Source organism: Piliocolobus tephrosceles, unplaced genomic scaffold, assembly GCF_002776525.5.
Source record: "Piliocolobus tephrosceles isolate RC106 unplaced genomic scaffold, ASM277652v3 unscaffolded_21401, whole genome shotgun sequence".
In the NCBI taxonomy this organism is placed as follows: Eukaryota; Metazoa; Chordata; class Mammalia; order Primates; family Cercopithecidae; genus Piliocolobus; species Piliocolobus tephrosceles.
In genome coordinates, this window is record NW_022303646.1 from 1 (window position 1) to 4,938 (window position 4,938).

Genomic DNA, 4,938 nt, shown 5'->3' on the forward strand with positions numbered 1-4,938 from the left:
TTTTTTTTTTTTTTTTTGAGACTGAGTCTCACTCTGTCACCCAGGCTGGAGTGCAGTGGTGCAATCTTGGCTCACTGCAAGCTCTGCCTCCTGGGTTCACACCATTCTCCTGCCTCAGCCTCCTGAGTAGCTGGGACTACAGGTGCCCGCCACCACGCCTGGCTAATGTTTCTGTATTTTTAGTAGAGATGGGGTTTTACCGTGTTAGCCAGGATGGTCTCGATCTCCTGACCTTGTGATCCACCCGCCTCAGCCTCCCAAAGTGCCTGGATTACAGGCGTGATCCACCATGCCGGGCCGAGGCTATTATTGAGTAAAGTAAGGGTTGCCTGAAAGCACTCTGAGACTATGACAGTCAATCTGATCACAGACGTGGCTCCTGAGTGACTGACATGGGTAGCAGATGCAGCGTGGGCGCACTGGACTAAGGGACCACTCACGTCCTGGACAGGATAGATTTCATCACTCTACTCAGAGTGACATGCAATTTAAAACACGGAATTTTGGCTGGGTGCAGTGGCTCATACCTGTAATCTCAGCACTTTGGGAGGTGGGGGCAGACGGATCACTTGAGGCCAGGAGTTCAAGACCAGCCTGGGCAACATGGTGAAACCTTGTCTCTACTAAAAATACAAAAATTAGCCAGGCGTGGTGGCAGGTGCCTGTAGTCCCAGCTATTCAGGAGTCTGAGGCAGGAGAATCGCTTGAACCCGGGAGGCGGAGCTTGCAGTGAGCCGAGATCACGCCACTGCACTCCAGCCTGGGCAACAGACCAAGACACCTACAAAATTTAGGCTGGGTGCAGTGTCTCACTCCTGTAATCCTAGCACTTTGGGACGCTGAGGTGAGAGGATCACTTGAGCCCAGGAGTTTGAGACCAGCCTGGGCAACACAGTGAGACCTCGTCTCTCCAAAAACAAAAAAATATGGAATTTTCCATTTAATAATTTCGGACTGCAGTTGATCGTGGGCAACGGGAACCACAAACAGCAAAACCGTAGATAAGGGGGGACTCCTGCGTTCATGTTTGGTAAAAGCGCAAGGAGCGGGCTCCAGACGGCCAGGAGGAAGCTCCCTGTACGCATGCCCACCCTGTGACTTAACAGATGAGGAAACTGCGGCCCAGGAAGGGGCAGTGACACAGCTGGGATTCTCGCCCCTATTAGTGAACTCTCCCAACTTCTCAGAAAGAGTTAACGGGGTAGATTGTCTTTCTTTCTTTCTTTCTTTCTTTTTTTTTATTGAGATGAAGTCTCCCTCTGCCACTCAGACTGGAGTGCAGTGGTGCAATCTTGGCTCACTGCAGCCTCCATCTCCCGGGTTCAGGTGATTCTCCTGCCTCAGCCTCCTGACTAGCTGGGATTACAGGCACACGCTACCACACCCAGGTAATTTTTATATTTTTAGTAGAGACGGGGTTTCACCATGTTGGTCAGGCTGGTCTTGAACTCCTTGTTGGGGACCTTGTGTTCCCCCAGCTTTGGCCTCCCAAAGTGCTGGGATTACAGGCGTAAGCCCCCGCACCCGGCCTAGGGGGCGGATTTTCTCAGCATGCTGTTTTGTGTTTGTAAATTGTTCTTAAGCTGGGCAGAACCAACAGCCTGGCTCCTGGTGAGCCCTGGGACAGAGGTGGGAGCAGCTGGCCAATGTGATATACTTCCCAGGGCCAGGTGCTGGAAGACAGTGGGGATTGAGGCAGGCAGGTCTCATCTGTAGAGCCCAATCTAGGGGGTAACAGATGGAAGGATAAGCACTGCAAGTGGGGACACAGGGACCATGAGACCCAGGAGATCAGGGAAGGCTTCCTGGAGGAAGTGACTGCTGGAGGAAGGCTTCCTAGAGGAAGTGAGGAAGAGCGGAGACCTGGCACACAGGCACATGTTGGCCAGAGTTTGGCTCAGATTGTGCTGCTGCAAAGGGCCTGGGGATCAGAAAAGATGCTGAGATCTGGGGGAGAGAAGAAAGGGAAGCCCAGAGGCCCTGTCCGAGCCACACCCACCTCACTCTCACCCCTGCTCTTTTCCCTCCAGATCGAGACGCTGCCTCCAGAGCTCTTCCAGTGCCGGAAGCTACGGGCCCTGCACCTGGGCAACAATGTGCTGCAGTCACTGCCCTCAAGGGTGGGCGAGCTGACCAACCTGACGCAGATCGAGCTGCGAGGCAACCGGCTGGAGTGCCTGCCCGTGGAGCTGGGCGAGTGCCCACTGCTCAAGCGCAGCGGCTTGGTGGTGGAGGAGGACTTGTTCAACACGCTGCCGCCCGAGGTGAAGGAGCGGCTCTGGAGGGCTGACAAGGAGCAGGCCTGAGCGAGGCCGGCCCAGCACAGCAAGCAGCGGGACCACCGGCCAGTCCTCAGGCCCAGAGGGCCAGGCCCAGCTTCTCCCAGAACTCCTGGACAGCCAGGCCAGCCTCGTGGCCAGGCAGGAGCCTGGGGCCACTTGTGAGTCGGGCCAGAGCGAGAGGACAGTATCTGCGGGGCTGGCCCCTTTTCTCCCTCTGAGACTCACGCCCCCCCAGGGCAAGCGCTTGTCGAGGAGAGCAAGTCTCAAGAGCGCAGTATTTGGATAATCAGGGTCTCCTCCCTGGAGGCCAGCTCTGTCCCAGGGGCTGAGCTGCCACCAGAGGTCCTGGGACTCTCACTTTAGTTCTTGGTATTTATTTTTCTCCATCTCCCACCTCCTTCATCCAGATAACTTATACATTCCCAAAAAGTTCAGCCCAGATGGAAGGTGTTCAAGGAAGGGTGGGCTGCCTTTTTCCCTTGTCCTTATTTAGTGATGCCGCCGGGCATTTAATGCCCACCCAGAGTGGTCGGGGTGAACCAGCAGAGTGGTCCGGGGTGAACAGAGTGGTCCGGGGTGGACCAGCCATGGGACGGTCACCCAGCGGTACCGGGCTGGGCTCTGCGGTGCGGTCCACGGGAGAGCAGGCCTCCAGCTGGAAAGGCCAGGCCCGGAGCTTGCCTCTTCAGTTTTTGTGGCAGTTTTAGTTTTAGTTTTTGTTTTTTTTTAATCAGGAAACTTTTTTTAAAAAAAAAAGCTTTGAAAATGGATGGTTTGGGTATTAAAAAGCAAAAAACCACTTAAAAAAAAAAAAAGACACTAATGGCCAGTGAGTTGGAGTCTCAGGGTGGGGTGGCAGTTTCCCTTGAGCAAAGCAGCCAGACATTGAACTGTGTTTTGTTTCCCTGGGCGCAGGGTGCAGGGTGTCTTCTGGATCTGGTGTGACCTTGGTCCAGGAGTTCTATTTGTTTCTGGGGCAGGGAGGTTTTTTTGTTTGTTTTTTGGTTTTTTTGGTGTCTTGTTTTCTTTCTCCTCCATGTGTCTTGGCAGGCACTCATTTCTGTGGCTGTCGGCCAAAGGGAATGTTCTGGAGCTGCCAAGGAGGGAGGAGACTCGGGTTGGCTAATCCCCGGATGAACGGTGCTCCATTCCCACCTCTCCTCGCGCCTGCCCGGCCTCTCCACGCACAGTGTTAAGGAGCCAAAAGGAGCCACTTCGCCCAGACTCTGTTTCCCCACCTCCTGCGGCATGGGTGTGCCCAGTGCCACCGCTGGCCTCGCTGCTTCCATCAGCCCTGTCGCCACCTGGTCCTTCATGAAGAGCAGACACTTAGAGACTGGCCGGGAATGGGGAGGTCGCCCCTGGGAGGGCAGGCTTTGGTTCCAAGCCAGTTCCTTCCCTGGTGCCTGGAGTGCACACAGCCCAGTCAGCGCCTGGTGGCTGGAAGCCACCCTGCTTTAGATCAGTCACTCGGGTCCCCACCTTAGACGGGTCCCCGCCTTAGATCAATCACGTGGACACTAAGGCACGTTTTAGCGTCTCTTGTCTTAATGATTATGTCCATCCGTCTGTCCGTCCATTTGTGTTTTCTGCGTCGTGTCATTGGATATAATCCTCAGAAATAATGCACACTAGCCTCTGACAGCCATGAAGCAATCCGTTACATGTGGGTCTGAACTTGGAGACTCGGTCACAGTATCAAATAAATCTATAACAGAAAGTGGCCTTTGGAGGTCTTTGTGTCATGGGAAGACTCTTCCCTCCCTCCTGTGAAGCCTGCTGGGCCGTGTGGAACCTTGCTTGGGCACCCACAGGAGAGTTAACTGCTCATCTCTCTGCCCCATGAGACTCTGTGCCTTTGGAGGCAGTTAGTGGAGGTTGTAAGCTGGACGGAGCACCTGTTAGGTGACAGGCTGTGGCCCGGGCTGGGGATCCCATGGCCAACACGTTCTCTGTCATCCTGCTCACCTCTGGTTGGGCACTCATGAGGGGTTTTTCTGTTGGTGGTTTTTTTTCTCTTTTTTGATAGGGTCTCATTCTGTCACGTAGAGTGCACTGCTGGAATATAATGGTGTGATCACGGCTCACTGCAGTGCAGCCTCAACCTCTCTAGGCTCAGGCGATGATCTCATCTCAGCCTCCCAAGTAGCTGGGACCACAGGGGCATGCTGGCTTTTTTTTTTTTTTGAAACAGTGTCTTGCTCTGTCACCCAGACTGGAGTGTAGTGACTCGATCGCAGCTCACTGCAACCTCCGCCTCCCGGGTTCAAGCGATTCTCCTGCCTTAGCCTCACAAGTAGCTGGGACTACAGGCGCCTGCCACCACGCCTGGCTAATTTTTGTATTTTTAGTAGAAATGGGGTTTGACCATGTTGGCCAAGCTGGTCTCGATCTCCTGGCCTTGTGATCCACCCGCCTCAGCCTCCCAAAGTGCTAGGATATAGGTGTGAGCCACCGCGCCTGGCCATGCTGGCTCATTTTTGTATTTTTTGTAGGGACAGGGTTTTGCCACATTGCCCAGGTTGGTCTCGAGCCCCTGAGCTCAAGAGATTCACCCACTTCAGCCTCCTAAAGTGCTGGGATTATAGGCATGAGCCACCGTGCTTGGCCCCTCATGAGTTTTTTTTTTTTTTTTTTTTTTTTTTTTTTTTTTTTT

General features: G+C 53.9%; 1 pseudogene across 1 annotated transcript; it reads left to right on the plus strand.

Annotated features, from left to right (window-relative positions):
• The first annotated feature begins 1,424 nt into the window (after positions 1–1,424).
• LOC111534335 lies at positions 1,425–4,005 on the plus strand (annotated as a pseudogene). The gene has a single exon (XR_002729075.2). The product of XR_002729075.2 is annotated as a volume-regulated anion channel subunit LRRC8A pseudogene (transcript).
• The last annotated feature ends 933 nt before the right edge of the window (positions 4,006–4,938 follow it).